Source organism: Thermobia domestica, chromosome 6 (genome assembly GCF_964235325.1).
Source record: "Thermobia domestica chromosome 6, izTheDome1.hap1.1, whole genome shotgun sequence".
NCBI classification, from domain to species: domain Eukaryota; kingdom Metazoa; phylum Arthropoda; class Insecta; order Zygentoma; family Lepismatidae; genus Thermobia; species Thermobia domestica.
The window spans coordinates 266456174-266472630 of NC_137459.1; positions in this window are offsets into that span (position 1 = coordinate 266456174).

The window sequence follows — 16457 nt, forward strand, 5'->3', positions numbered from 1 at the left end:
CCATGTTCAATTCAACCACAAACTGTCGCACTTGTTTGTACGCCTTTGTACATAAATGTGCAGCTGAAATTTTCGTTTGCATATAAATGTCCCCCCCCCCCAAAACGATAACAAACTATGGGCTCTCTAATTGATAGGCCTCCCACCATGTCGAATTCAACCACAAACTGTCGCACTTGTTTGTTACGGTTTTGTACAGAAATTTGCAGGCGAAATTTTCGTTTGTACACAATTGCGGGCGCGCTAAAACGATAACAAAGTATAGGCTACCTAATTGGTAGCACCTCCCTACGTCTGATTCAAAAGAAAATTATCTCAATTGTTTGCACATCGTTTGAGCAGTAATGCGCAGGCGAAATTTTTTTTCTAAGCTATCAGATGCGTGGACAGAACGAAAAAAAAGGGGAGTTGTCTAAGTGCTAGCCCCACCATGTTCGATTGAACCACAAATTGTCGCGATCGTTTATACATAGTTTGTGCAGAAATGTGCAGGTAAAATTTTCGTTTGTATTAAATAATTTACGGATGTGAGTATTTTTAATATCTGCGATCAACATTAACCGGTTTGAATAACGGTTGATGAGTTTGAAAATGGTTCCTATTGCACTAGTTGAAAAAAAATTCTTTTTCTCTGGCACACGGAAGAAAATGCCTGATTCTAATAGAACTTTTCACGTAGAATTCGAATCTGCAATCAATTTTTCTCCATCACCCTCAGTTTTCCCGTGACAGAGGTGTTTTCGGAAAATTTCCCCTCAAATTTCTTTTCTTTTTCTTTTTTTCTTTTTTTAAAACCATTTTCATACTTGTAGCTTGGGTACCTTAGGTATATAAACGCACAAATTATATTGTATGTTAGCCTGATTTATACTTAGTAAGCCCTCTAAGTTTCATAAGAATAGCATTATTCTATCTAGAGAAATAAACATATTTATATAAAAAATATGCTATGTGTACTGTTCATTTTACAATATTCATTAGTGCAGATAAAATCACATATAACTTCCACGAAAATTACAATATAAGCATGGTTTATATCTTATTGGATTTAAAATAAAACATATTTTCAATGATGTATACACCGTGTCACCATTTTATATCTACTTAATAAATAATACAAAAGAAGTGAGTGGTATCTTCTTAATAAATGGACACTTACTTACCTCAACTAATGTGTTTTAGTTGTCGACTTTCTTCTGTGTTTGGTTTCTGGAACATCTCTTTTAAGTGTCCAACAGTAATCAGCTAGCATTTTTGAACTACACTGTCACTGGTACCTCTTCTCCATGGAGGAAATGTCCTGATGAAAATGTTCCCCATACTCATCACTAACAGCACCAAGCTTTTCAGGAAAGAAATGCAGGTGGGAGTCTAGAAAGTGAACTTTAAGGGACATGTTGCAACCCATTTCATTGAATGATTGCCGGAAATCACTCACAATTTCACGGTAATTTGGGGCTTTCTTGTTTCCTAAAAAATTCTCTCTTAAACATTTAAATGGACACCAAGCTGCTTTCTCAACCAGAGTTAAGAGATCCTCAAATTTTTGGTCACGAATCAAACATCTTATTTGGGGGTCTACAAAAATCCCTAGCGTCACTAACCGGAGGAATTTTTTCCTTGAGGTAACAAGATCCTGCATTACTTTTGTCCATTGCCCTAACAAAGTTTTTGAAGAGCCCCAACTTTATGTGAAGAGGAGGTAGAATTATCTAATCAGGGCTCACCAGTGAGGAATAAACAGCATTCTTCTGTCCAGGAGTTAATACATGCGTTGGCCATTCCTTCTTGATGTAATGTTCCGCTTTGTTCCTGCTGTCCCATTCGCAGGGGAAACAACAATATTTCGTATAACCAAGCTGCAAACCCATTAACAAAGAAATGACTTGTAAATCACAGCAAACGGTCCACTTGTATATCTCATACTGAATTTTTTCTAACACTATTTCGATGTTTTCATAGGTTTCCTTCATATTAGTTGCATAAGCCAAAGGCACTGAAGGAAATTTGTTGCTATTGTGCAAAAGGACAGCCTTAAAACTAGTTTTCAAAGAGTCAATAAGCAATCTCCACTCTGTACTTATATGTGCATGTCCAAGCCTATCCATCACAGCACAGACATTATTACAATACACTAAATCATTTTCTTGAGAATAGTAGTTTTGAAACTCTGTATGAAGGTTTCGAAAAATACACACTTTAGTGTCACGATGGAGCAGATTCCAGCCTTAAGTTTAGAATCAAGAAGTTCTGTCTGTGTATTGGAGAGTTTTAAATCCCGTATGAGGTTATTTAGTTCACCCGGAGTTATCACATGGGAATCCAATGTAGATGTGCTTCCTACATAAGTAGGATCATCATCTTCATTTGGAACTTCAATAGTTGCCTCAAGTACGTAATCCTCATTTTCCGTAAGATGAGGAGGAGGTACCGGTACAGGTAATTCTGCACTGTGTGGAACTGGCCTAATTGCTGATGCAAATTAGGGTACTGTACTGTGTGGTTAGATTTACTGCTTATTTCTTTTATCTGTGTCATACAAAAGTAGCAGTCTGAAGAATGATCTTTTGGTTCCCTCCAGATCATCGGTACTGCGAAGTTCATGTTTCGTCCACCATTTGCCCACCCAGTCAGACGTTTCACGCAAGTACAACAAATGTAGTGAGGAACCCAGTTCTTATCCTGGTCTCCTACACAGCAACCAAAATATAACTGATAACACTTCCTCACAAGTGGAGTAAAACATCGACGTTGTGATTTAAATATCAGCTCCCCACATACATAACAGAAATTGTCCGGTTTATTTACACACTTCCTCGATATCTTGTATCCTGTAAGGTATCACACACATACATACATACACACACACACACACAGACACACACACACACACACACATACACAAAGGAATCTACACTCTATCAAATTCCCACAAAATCCCTCTAGACATTCCCTCATACAAAAATGGTGACATGGTGTACACATCATTGAAAATGTTTTATTGGAAGTCCAATGAGGTATAAACCGTGGTATATTGTAATTTTCGTGGAAATTATATGTGTTGAAGACCGACCCGACCCCACCCGTGACCCAAATTGACTGACCCGACCCGACAACCCGACCCGAGCTGACCCGATTGGCCCGACCCAAAGTGACCCGAGTGAACCAACCCGAGGTGACTTAACCCGACAACCGACCCGAGTGACTTGACCTTACAATCTAACCAGTTTGAGAGAGCTAGAACTTTACAAAACTGCCACCAGAAAAAAATGCTGACCAATTCTTATGCATAAACCATTGTTTCGGCTTTTTTTACTTGTAGTATAATTATCCTCCTCCTCCTCCTCAGTGTTCTCCCATTAATAAACAGGCCAGTTTCCGTGAACTAGGTAAGAAGCTTCCATTTTTGCGATTTCCCGCTAATATCTGCCTCGCAACCCAACATAAAGTACCACCCTCCTTATTAAAATCTATCAATTCCAACCTTCTTACACACTCTCGATTTCCTGATATCACCCCCTTTACTACATCCCTCAGAATGCAATCCCTTAGCAAGATCAAAACTTGTGATCCGTCCATTTTTCGCTTCCTTATATCGTCTAATATTGCTCTCGTCTCTTGCATTTTTTCAGCATTTCCTAATTCGTTTTCCTCTCTACCCTGCTAACCTTCTTTAGTTTACTCCACATCCAAATTTCCAAGGTTAAAATTTAGGCAATCAAGTTCGAAAGTCAAAATAAAATTTGACTGAGTTCTGAAGACAAGTTCTGAAGGCTAAAAGAATAAAAGTTCTGAAGACAACATTATTTTCTAGTAAGGAATTATATAGAACTTCTTTTAATATTTTTTGCTGTGTAACAAACAACAATTTCATCACGTTAACATTCCGATTTTTCTATTTAAAAACAACGTTGCTGTCTGATAGAATCATAAGGAACTAATTGCACTGAAATATCATTCTGTAGGGAATTACCTTTTATTTTTTCTTGATTAATTTATCTAGAAGATATTTGCAACGTTATATAAAATTAGCAATTATTGCGGAGAAAGTCAAATCACTACACCAGCAATAATAATAATAATAATAATAATAATAATAATAATAATAATAATAATAATAATAATAATAATAATAATAATAATAATAATAATAATAATATTTGAAGGTGACCAAGAAAGTTCTGTCTCTCTGTGGAGGTCTGTGTTCAATTTGCCTTCACACCGTGAGTTGAATGCGAATGGATATAAGGTGAAGGTCAGTTGTTGGACGAGACGAGACGAGACAGAATTTTCATGAAAGGATACGAGATGAGACAGAGCTCTTTCAATAGAAACATATGCACTTTTCCAGACGAGACTACCTTCACGACACATTTTCGAAACGAGAATGCCCCAAACCAGGTCTCGTGAGCAACACTAGTAAGTATATCCAACATACTACTTGGTTGTGGCTGTTCAGATACACCGTGAACGTGCGTAAGGACTGAGTGAACATGGGGCCTTCACAGAGCGTCATAAGGGCTTGTTTGCTGTACGAGTTCAAATTGTTGCTCCGCGGGGCGGAAGATATGACAGACCTTTGGTGAGGGTGTCGTGACTACGCGGAGAGTGCAGTGGTATGACGGTTTAAGGACGGTGACGAAACACTCGAAGACGCACCACGTGCCGGAAGACAAACAGATGTTCAAAATAAAGATCTTCAGGCAGCAATTGAGGCGAAGACAGACATGTGAGGAACTGGTACTACATTTCAGTGTAAGTGGAGAAACCATTCGGCACCACCACCATCAACTTGGGAAGCACTGCAAGTTGGGTTTATAGGTCCTACACGATTTGACTTGGAGCCAGAAAGCAACGCGAGCAGACACCTGTGTTTCTTTGGTGTCTCGTCTGAGGAAGGAGCAATTTCTGGACAGGGTGTTGACATGTGATGGGAAGTGGGTCCTGTACGAAGCTCCACGGCGCCGTCATTGTTGGTTAGCATCCCATGAACCGGTTCAAAAACAGCCCAAGCCAGCACTACGCCAGAATAAGGTTCTCCTGTGCATTTTGTGGACTGCTCGAGGCATCGTCCATCGGGAACTGCTACCAGCTGGTCAGATCATCAATGCAACTGTGTACTGTCACTGTGTACTGTCTGGATCCAGCAGTTCTGAATCGCAAAGGGGTCCTCTTGTTACAAGGCAACGCTAAGCCCCACGTGGCTAAAATGACCCAGTACATCATTCTACGCCTTGGATGGAAAACACTATTGGATCCGCCATACTCCACGGACATTGTACCGTCCGATTATCACCTGTTCCATTCCTTGGGCAATCACATTAGAGAACGCCAATTCAAATCGCTAGTAGAGGTTCAATATGCACTTGATACCTTCTTCACTTCACTTCCCACCAAGTTCGACTGCGATGGAATCCATGGCCTTCCAGAACGTTTTCAGAAGGTCGTCGAGGCTGATGGAGACGATTTTTGATATTCCAGGTACGTTTTAGGTTAAATACCAATGTTCGAAGGTCTTGGTGAAAAGGCGGCGGAACTTTCTTGGGCACTCTTAAAGTTATAATAATAATAATAATAATAATAATAATAATAATAATAACAATAATAATAATAATAATAATAATAATAATAATAATAATAATAATAATAATAATAATAATGTGTCCTGCCCAAAGGCAGATGTTTGACCCGAAGGTCCATGGGTATTGATTCCAGCTCGTAGCAAGTAAGTTTTCTGGTGAACAAACCACATGTGCATGGGTTTTCTCGGTGTTCTCCCATTTCCTCCCACTTTCTTCATTCAACCACTTCAATTATTTCTCATCATCACTGTCTCTCTTAGCGTTGGTGCATAACGTGGGACGTTAACTAGATATTTCCTTTCAATTTCACTTAATGTGACATTTAACTTGACATAGAAACGCAGAAAGGAAAAAAGTCAGTAGTAATATTAATTACAATACCAATTAGTTAATATAGGGTAAAATTAAAATTTTATTACTATTTCACCTTCAATTGAAGGCATGAAAATGACAACCAGATAAAGACCAATTTCTAAAAAATGAGATTTCCATATATTCGAAATCTATGTTCAGTGGTCTATCAGTGAGTGTGAAAACAAGAGTTGTATGCTTACCCATTCCCCCACCAGAGGGCTTTTAAACTTACCCGTTTTTTTGTTGACAATGACAACCAGACAAAGACCGGATGTATCTGGTTTTCGTTCTCAGTTTCTGAATAAATATGTTCTGGCTTGGTTGAAAGGCTTGCCTTATACAAAAAGGTCGGTAGCACGCCTCCGATGGATATGAGAGGGAAATCTGAGGGTTTCAGGCAGTGTTTCCTTCAGAAACAATGTTCCGGGGGGGGGGGCACATTTCGTATTCCAGGGGGGTCATTGCTGGTACTATTCTATTTATTATTATATTATAGACGTATTATTTTGGTTTCCTCCGGGGGGCACTCTCAGAGTTCCGGGGAGGCAGTGCCCCCCTAAAATCATGTCTGGAAGAAACACTGGTTCCAGGGTTAGTAAAAAGCCAGAGAATGTTGCGCGTCAAGTAATAGAATACATCAAATCTTTTCCTACCAGGAAATCACACTATTCTCGAAGAGATTCTTAGAGAGAATATTTACAACCGGACCTTACTGTAAAAAAAAAAAAAAAAAAAAAAAAAAAAAAAAAAAACCGCATGAACTTTAATTGGAGAAACATGAACCAGAGGTTTTCCATAATATTTCTCAAGGGATCAAATGTAAGCCAGAAATTTCGTACGAATATTATAATAATGGTTTTAACAGCACATTCAATTTAGCTTTTGGTAAACCTCGCAGTGATGTGTGTCCTACTTGCGACGAATTAAAAGTCAAAATAGATAGAGCAATCGATGAGGATAAAATGAACTTGCAGTGTGAAAGAGAGGTGCATTTGTTAAAAGCACGAAAATTCTATGATGATTTGAAAGAAAAAAGCAAGCAAGCCCAGGAAGATCCATCAGTCGATATTTTATGTTTAGACTATCAGCAGAACTTCCCTCTCCCTGTTCTACCTATTGGAGAAATATTATACAATAGATAAATATGGATTTATAACCAGTGCATTTATTCTGCCAAGACAGGAACATCAAAAATGTACATGTATGACGAAACAGTCACAAAAAAGGGAGCAAATGAAAGTGTGTCTTTCCTACCATTACATCGAAAATTTCGTGGACCCTAGTGTAAAAACTCTATACATTTTTACAGACAACTGTGGAGGACAAAACAAAAACGTAACTCTTGTCCAGTATTTATCCTTACTTGCTACTACTAAGAAATTTGAAAATATTGTTCATCACAATCCAGAACGAGGACACTCATTTCTCCCATGTGACAGACAGTTTGCACAGATTGAAAAACTCAGACGCCAAAAAGAGTATATAACTACTGGAGGAATGGTATTCACTTGTTTAGAGAGCATCCATAAAGTTTTGCGTCATAAAAGTTCAGCAAAACATGGTCAAGGACTTTTATAATTTCTTGGCACCTTGGTTCGTTAGGAATAAGGAATGCGGACAAGGCGTTCAAAATCTCTACTTACAAGGTTTTCCAGTATGAAGACAAAAACATTTGCGTATCCCACGGACACTCTCCGGAAATAGAATATGATTGTTTTATCGGAGTCAAGAAGATTGCAGACATTAGTGAAGTAAATCTGAGCAATGCACCTCGAGCTTACTACAACTCCCTTCCAATTAGCGCAGAGAAGTTGCAAGATGTGCGCAAATTGTGTTCCAAATACCTCCAGACATTTATAAAGGATGGTATGTCAATCTTCACTGTGTAGAAATTGAAAATAACACGAGTGATACTGATACAGATATGAACAAGTAGCAGACATTTTTAGTGAGTGTGAAAAACAGATATCTCCATTTGCATTTTTGTATTTCTGTAATAATGTTCTGTAATAATAAAAAATAAAGATTTTTTTATTATTAACTATAAGTGTCTTGTACAGTTAAGAGTTACACTTAATTCCAACCATGTTGTAGCAATTATACTGGATATACGTAAGTATTCTTTGGTCTTTACCTTGTTATCACTCTCACTCAGTTAATATTTTTATCTGGTTTTGTTTTCTACGTCTCTTGTAAAATTAGCATTTTGGTCTTTATCTGGTTGTCATTTTCATGCCTTCAATTAGTCACATTTATCATTCATACACCAACTTCGAATTGAATTCTACAACAAAGCTCTTTATAGTATTCCGTATAGAAAATAAGTGAAGAATGTGACGACCCGACCCGAGTGACCCGACACGAGCTAACCCGACTGACCCGACCCGACAACCCGACCCGTAACCCGACCCGTTTGAGAGCACTATCAGAGGGGTACTATTTACAGTACAATTTATTTTGTATGGTTTAGCATACTTTAAGGCTACCATACCTTTTGAAAACAGAAAAAACGGGACGTCTTACAAATTAGTAGTAAATATTGCATTTTGTATTAATTTTATCTTTCGAATTTTACTACAGTATCGCACTAGTTATACAACTTAAAATAATGTATTAATATAGTCCATACTCAGTGGCGTATTTAGGGGGAGGGCTTCCGGGCTCAAGCCCCCCACCGAAATCTTACTTACTATAGTAAAGTATATGAAATATCTTGCAGAATTTTCATATTTTCAGGCAAAGCACCCCCGGAAGTTAGCAAAGCCCCTCCCGAAACAAAATCGTAAATACGCCACTGTCCATACTTAATCAACAGTGCTAAAGATTATTATAGAAGCTAGAAGCTGTTATACAATATAAACGCAATCAGTGAACATACAATATTTAGGCAAAAATTATATTTTCAATATTATTACGCATACCACCTTTATATGCTCTACATGTCTATAAAGAAAAATATCCAGATTTATGAAGTTGTTTCAAAATTTCAATAGGCTGATTTATTTTTGTTAACCTAAAATGCGAACTAAAAGAAAGCAATTTGCATAATTGTTTTTCTGAAGCAGAAAAAAAATGTGTTTTCGGGGCTGGTCTGCAACGTCACAAGAATTTGTTGCCACCTCGGGGTATACATTCTTACGTTTAGTAATAAGAGTGCTACTTAGGAGGATTTAAACATTGCATGTTATATCCGGGGAAGCAGCGATTGCAATAAGAATAAAGATTAGAATGAAATTGTTCCTATAGTATTGTCGGAATTAAAAGCAAAAGGAATAAGTCGATTTTATTATATTTTCAGAAATTTTGATATGTAATTAATAATAATAATAAAGAAAAAAACAGGACAAGAAGGAAAATTTCTGCACACCGGGACAAATTTTAAGAAACCGGGGCGTATGGTAGCCTTACATACTTATTTGCATGCGGAGTGTCAGTACGAAGCCACTACGTAGCAGAGTTGAAACAAAACCTCGTAAATAGGTTACCAACTCAGGAAAACAAAATTACCGGCACACCCTCAAAATTCTCTGTACAAATGAGGACTGAAGACTGTATTGATCGTTATTGTATTTACCAGCAATTGCCACTTGTTTAAAATTATCGAAACAGATGAATAATACTGGATATTAATCTTTATGTAACAATAGTTGATTCATAAAATGAAATTTACTCTTCACTTCAAACAAAGGAAATTGCTTTAAAAAGTCATTTTCTACTCTCAATAAATGAATAAAATTCTTTTACAATAAAATATAAGTGTTATCAAATTTGTTATATTAAATAAATAAAAAAAACTGCCATACATTAAAAAATATCGATAATGTATAATACAACGAAAATTTGTGTTTGTAAAGGCACTGTTGAAAAATTTCGATGTTCAATGTTATATTCTGGATTGCAGATTCCAAAATACCGGTCAGAAGGGGTCTAATAAGAAGTTTGTACCGGTCACGGCCTTAATCAAAATCACAGCAAATACCGGCCAGTTAGCAACTCTACTCGTAAATCAGAATGCTGAATGCACCAAAATACTTCACCATGCATTCTATAGTTTCTGCAAAATGAATTTAATGAAGATGATCAAATAAAACAAAATACTGTGTTATAATTTTCCCTTTAACAGTCTACTTTGTGAATTTGTTATATCTTCCACTTATCAATTTCCTGTACGAGATGAGAATAACGGTTTCTGCGCAAGATAGAAAGAAAAAATAAATTTTTCTCATAAGGATTCAGTTCACGTAAGAAATAATGAATAAGTTTAATAATAAGAGCCGAGGAGTGATAAACTAACTCAGCAATAATGATTGTAAGTATAAATATAAATATAAAAAAAACAAAAAAAACATTTAATCGTTAGGATGGATGCCATTAATTGTGTACAAACAAAAATTACGCATGCATATTTCTGTACAAACGATGTACAAACGATTACGAAAATTTGTGATTCAATTGGACATGTTGGTGGGATTGCTACCACTTAGAGAGCCCCCAGTTTGTTTTCGTTCTGGCGGCGCCCCTAATTGTGTACAAACGAAAATTTTGCCTGAACATTTCTGTAAAAACGACGTACAAACGATTGCGACAATTTGTGATTGAATTGGACATGGTCGGGGGCTACCACTTAGACAGCCCCACTTTGTTTTCGTTCTGGCGGCGCCCCTAATTGTGAACAAACAAACATTTCGCCTGCCCGTTTCTGTACAAACGAAGTACAAACGATTGCGATAATTTGTGATTGAATTGGACATGGTGGGGGGGGGCTACCATTTAGACAGCCCCCTTTCTTCTGTTCTGGCGGCACCCCTAATTGTGTACAAACGAAACTTTTGCCTGCACATTTCTGTACACACGAAGTAGAAACGATTGCGATAATTTGTGATTGAATAGAACATGTTGGTGGGGGGCTACCAGTTAGAGAGTCCCCCACTTTGTTTTCGTTCTAGCGGCGCCCCTAATTGTGTACGAACATACATTTTGCCTGCACATTTCTGTACAAATGAAGTACAAACGATTGTGACAATTTGTGATTCAATTGGACATGATGGGGTGGGCTACCACTTAGACAGCCCCTCACTTTGTTTTCGCCCTGGCGGCGCCCCTAAGTTTGTTCAAACAAACATTTCGCCTGCACATTTCTGTACAAACGATGCACAAACGAATGCGACAACTTGTGATTGAATTGGACATGGTGGGGGGCTACCACTTAGACAGCCCCCATTTTTTTTCTGTTCTGGCGGCGCCCTTAATTATGTACAAACTAAAATTTCGGGTGCACATTTCTGTACAAACGAAGTACAAACGATTGCGACAATTTGTGATTGAATAGGAGATGGTCGGAGACTACCACTTAGACAGCCCCCAATTTTTTTGTTCTGGCGGGGCCCCTAATTGAGTGCGAACATACATTTCGCCTGCACATTTCTGTACAAATGAAGTACAAACAATTGCGACAATTTGTGATTCAATTGGACATGGTGGGAGGGGGGGCTACCATTGAGACAGCCCCACTTTGTTTTCGTTCTGGCGCCGCCCCTAATAGTGTACAAACGAAAATTTGGCCTGCACATTTTTGTACAAACAATGTACAAACGATTGCGATACTTTGTGATTCAATTGGACATCGTGGGGGGAGCTACCACTCAGACAGTTCTCCATTTTGTTTTCGTTCTGGCGGCGCCCCTAAGTTTGTTCAAACAAACATTTCGCCTGCACATTTCTGTACAAAAGATGCACAAACGAATGCGACAACTTGTGATTGAATTGGACATGGTGGGGGCTACCACTTAGACAGCCCCCATTTTTTCTGTTCTGGCGGCGCCCTTAATTATGTACAAACGAAAATTTCAGGTGCACATTTCTGTACAAACGAAGTACAAACGATTGCGACAATTTGTGATTGAATAGGACATGGTCGGGGGCTACCACTTAGACAGCCCCCAATTTTTTTCGTTCTGGCGTCGCCCCTAATTGCGTGCGAACATACATTTCGCCTGCACATTTCTGTACAAACGAAGTACAAACAATTGCGACAATTTGTGATTCAATTGGACATGGTAGGGGCTACCACTTAGACAGCCCCCATTTTTTCTGTTCTGGCGGCGCCCCTAATTGTGTACAAACGAAAATTTCGCCTGCACATTTCTGCACAAACGAAGTACAAATGATTGCGATAATTAGTGATTGAATAGAACATGTTGGTGGGGGGCTACCAGTTAAACAGCCCCAATTTGTTTTCGTTTTGGCGGCGCCCCTAATAGTGTACAAACGAAAGTTTGGCCTGTACATTTCTGTACAAACAATGTACAAACGATTGCGGCAATTTGTGATTCAATTGGACATGGTAGGGGCTACCATTTAGGGGAACTCCCTCGAGAGGAATCACTCTACTTATTTATTGCAAAAAGCAGAATTTAAAAATTCGCATTCGTCCAAAGTTGTCGTGTGAAGTAACAGCCGTTTGTATGTACGTACTAATATTGATAAGTTCCACTACGCGATCCCAATTAATAGTTCATATACCCGCGCCACACACACACACTGGCATTTGTACACACGAAAGTATACCTGGTAGTATCCACACGCTTACGCCGGAACTAGAAACAAACAAACACACACACACACACACAGGGAGAGAGAAAGAGAGAGAGAGAATATCTTGTTGTACCTTTATACTGAATGCACCATTACTCACAAAATCAGTTAAAAAAGAAAAAAGAAAAAAAGTTGTAAATGAAACTTTCAAAGATTGGTACCACTGCTGCGTGTCACACATGAGATTGTTCCATAATGATTGATTCGTAATATGATGTATATGGGTTTCTTAATGGTAGTATAACAAAATGCCTTCAAATTGACCACTAAATAAAAAGTGAAATTTATTTCTCAAATTTTGTAAAATCGAAGTCGGTGGGCATTATGGGAACAGTCTACAATAACAATATATGCAAATAAATATTAATATACTTCACGTTTTCCAGTGGGTGCAAGAAAGCTTCGAATAGTATTTGTTGCCACAAGCATTAGCTGATGTAAATATATATATATATATATATATATATATATATATATATATATATATATATATATATAAAACTTTAAAATGTTACAGAAGGTTGAACATTTGACGGCAAACAGAGGCCACACTGACCGTCGAAAACTGCGAACGCAGCCGGTAGGTGTAGAGGAGAACACAAAATCATGTTCTTTCTCAATTGTAAAGAGACCGTAGAAGCTAGAATAGTGAAAGTTCTACACAAGACGTACTTAAACACAGTACATGCGACAACGTACAAACAGTTTGTATATACAAATTACTAACAGAGAAAATTTAGTTTCTCTTTTACCGGAGGGTTAAAATTTTGTCGGCGAAGACAGGTTTCGATTGCCGCAAAGATGTGTGGATACTGTGGTGGAAGGTGAGACGAGGAAAAATATTGATAAAAAAAAAACAGTATAAAATTTATTTAACTATATACTATTCTGCGTCAATCGGTGAACTATAAGAGAGTGAGAATGTAAATTGGAATACTATTACATTTCGCTCACCCTTGTGGTCAAGCTTATTTCAAATTACGTTTCTACACTATTTTTGGGAAATTATTCAAACCAGAATAGTGCAATTTGCACAGAAAGTGTATGAAAATACTGTGCATGGGAGTTGATATAAAGAATTGTAGTAACTCCAATTTTATGAAGGAAAATATACTTCAAATTGGTGCAGAAGGTTGAAAATTTTACTGCAAGCAAAGGCCACATTGGCCGTCAAGGGCTTTGAACGCTACCTGCAAGGTAGATGAGAAATTGATATTTTTTTTTCCACTACGGATAGAAAAAACAAAAAAACTAGAATAGTAATATTTCTACACGGAATGTATGCAAACACAGTATATCGGAGTAGTTTATTAGGAATTTTTATATTCACTTTTACAATAATAATAATAATAATAATAATAATAATAATAATAATAATAAATAAAAAAAGTTATTACAGTTTAAAATGTAGCGGAGGGTTGAAAATTTTCCGGCTAAAACGAGGTTTATTGGAAATGAAGATGTATGGGCATGCACCTTAAAGATAAGACAATTCGTTAGAGCAGTGTGTGTGGGGGGGGGGATATAAACATAGAAATAATGAAAAGAAATCAGTAATATCCATTCCAGCTTCAATTAATGAACAATGATGTAGGGAGAGAGCAAACAACAACACTGCTGTTTATTCCTTCACATTCGGAATGACGATCATCCCAGATTCTGTTTTTCCACTATCTTGACAGAAGAATTGAGCATAGATTAGTGACATTACCAGCCTACCTGTCCCTAAACACTGTGCATTGGAATATGTATAATATTAGTACTCTCATATTTGCGCAGATAAGGCTCATAGTTGCCGTCAACATGCTTACAGTTGCCGTCAAAATGCTCACACTTGCCGTCACAATTTATAAGGTTTAAAAAATGCGGTAAGAAGTAAAGCAACATAAATGTCACTTAACCAGATACTATTCTGTGCCAATGGGTGAGCAATAACAGAGTAAGAAAGTAAATTGGAAAACTTTTACATTTCGCTCACACTTGTATTCATGTTTTTTTCTAAATTACGTTCTCCCACTATTTTAACGAAACTATTCAAACCAGAATAGTGCAATTTCTACATGAGGTGTACATTGACCCCAGCATAACTGTGGGACGTAAATCTTGAAGATTTCATTTCATTTCATTTTTAATAATAATAATAATAATAATAATAATAATGATAATAATAAATATGTGCAAGAAAGTTGAAATTTGGCTTAATACGGGAGGCGAACCACCCAGGCTGTTTGCCGGAATAAAACTTGGATCCCTAACGCCAGAAGCGCATATATTAACGGCTTAGTCACGAGGTGGCTGATACAAAAATAATGCAAATTCCAATATTTTTACTTTTCGCTAACGTTTGAAATTGTTGTTATTGCAACTACAAAAGTGAAATTTCAACCCGAACCTTGGCAAAGCACTATGTAAAGAATATCAATTTAACCGCAGTGACACGGAATATATATAAAAATTCATCCATGTTTTTTCTCACAAACCCAACTCAACCCCCCCCCCCGAAAGAAAAGATAGGTGTATTGCATCTGTTTGGTCCGGTGCATAATCGTGGCAGATAGGTTAAAATTTCAAGGGTCTTAGTGCACACTATAGCAACAGCAATGTATATGGGAAAAAACGGCAGAAATCCGATAAAACGCGGTGTTGACGTGTGCCACCTCGGTAGTGAAAGAAGCGTTTTTTTCTGTGAACACGAATTTTTCTCAACGAGATTAAATAAATAAATAATTTAATAAAAATTAAATACTTCTAAGACAAGAACACATCAAATGAATGACGAGGTAGGTAAAAATTCCAAATTGAAATACAGGGCTGTGAAGTTCAAACGAAAAAAATAAATAAATAAACCATTTTCATATTTAAAAATATGTGGTAAAAATTAAAAAGAAAACGTTGTGATAAGACCTTTGTTGTACTCTCACGAGAAGATACACACATCGTCTGGATATTTGAGTCGATAGAAAGCACACAACTGTGATCTAAAACAACCAAATTTAAAACGAAATCACCACATAAGTGTAACCTAATGAAGTTCAACAAAATAAAGCATACGGTAAATTGTGGCGGTGATGGAGGGCGCAGTTACCTTCATGTAAACGAGTCCGTCCACGCTTAAATTTAACGGGAGCGAGAAGGTAAACCATGTCGGTGATGGATGGCTTAGTTGCCGTCATATAGAGAAACCCCTGTCTATCGTGAGACCCATGTTCCATTTGCTAACACTTTCATGTATTCGAAAAGAAGTAAAGATCGGCAAGTGTGAGCGAGTGCGAAAACGTAAAGTCAGCAATTATGAGCAAATGAAAAAAAAACAGCAATTATGAACATATGGAATATTCCAAATGGGAGAATTAAATAAATAAAAAGAACATAAAAGTGTGATAAGACACTTGTTGTACTCTCAAGAGGATATATGTACATCGTCTGGAAATTACACAACAACTGTGAGCGAAAGTAAGGAAATTAAGAAATCAGCACATAACTGTAAACTAATGAAATTCAACAAAAGAAAGCATACGGTAAATTGTAGCGGTGATGGAGGGCGCAGTTACCGTCAATTAAACCAGTGCGCGCACGCTCAAGTTTAACGGGAGCGAGAAGGTAAACCATGTCAGTGATGGATGGCTTAATTGCCGTCATATAAAGGAGCCCCTGCTTATCATGAGACCCATGTACCCCTTACTAACACTTTTAAGTATGTCAAAAGAAGTAAAGATCGGCAAGTGTGAGAGAGTGGGAAAAGGTATAGTCAGCAATTATGAGCAAATGAAAAAAAAGTCGGCAATTATGAGCATATGGAACATTCCACATGAGACCCTTGTCGCGCTCTGAAAGGAAGATATATATATATACCTCATCTGGAAAGTACATAACTGTGAGCGTAAAAAAGCCAAATTAAGAAAAAGAAATCACCACATAAGTGTAAAC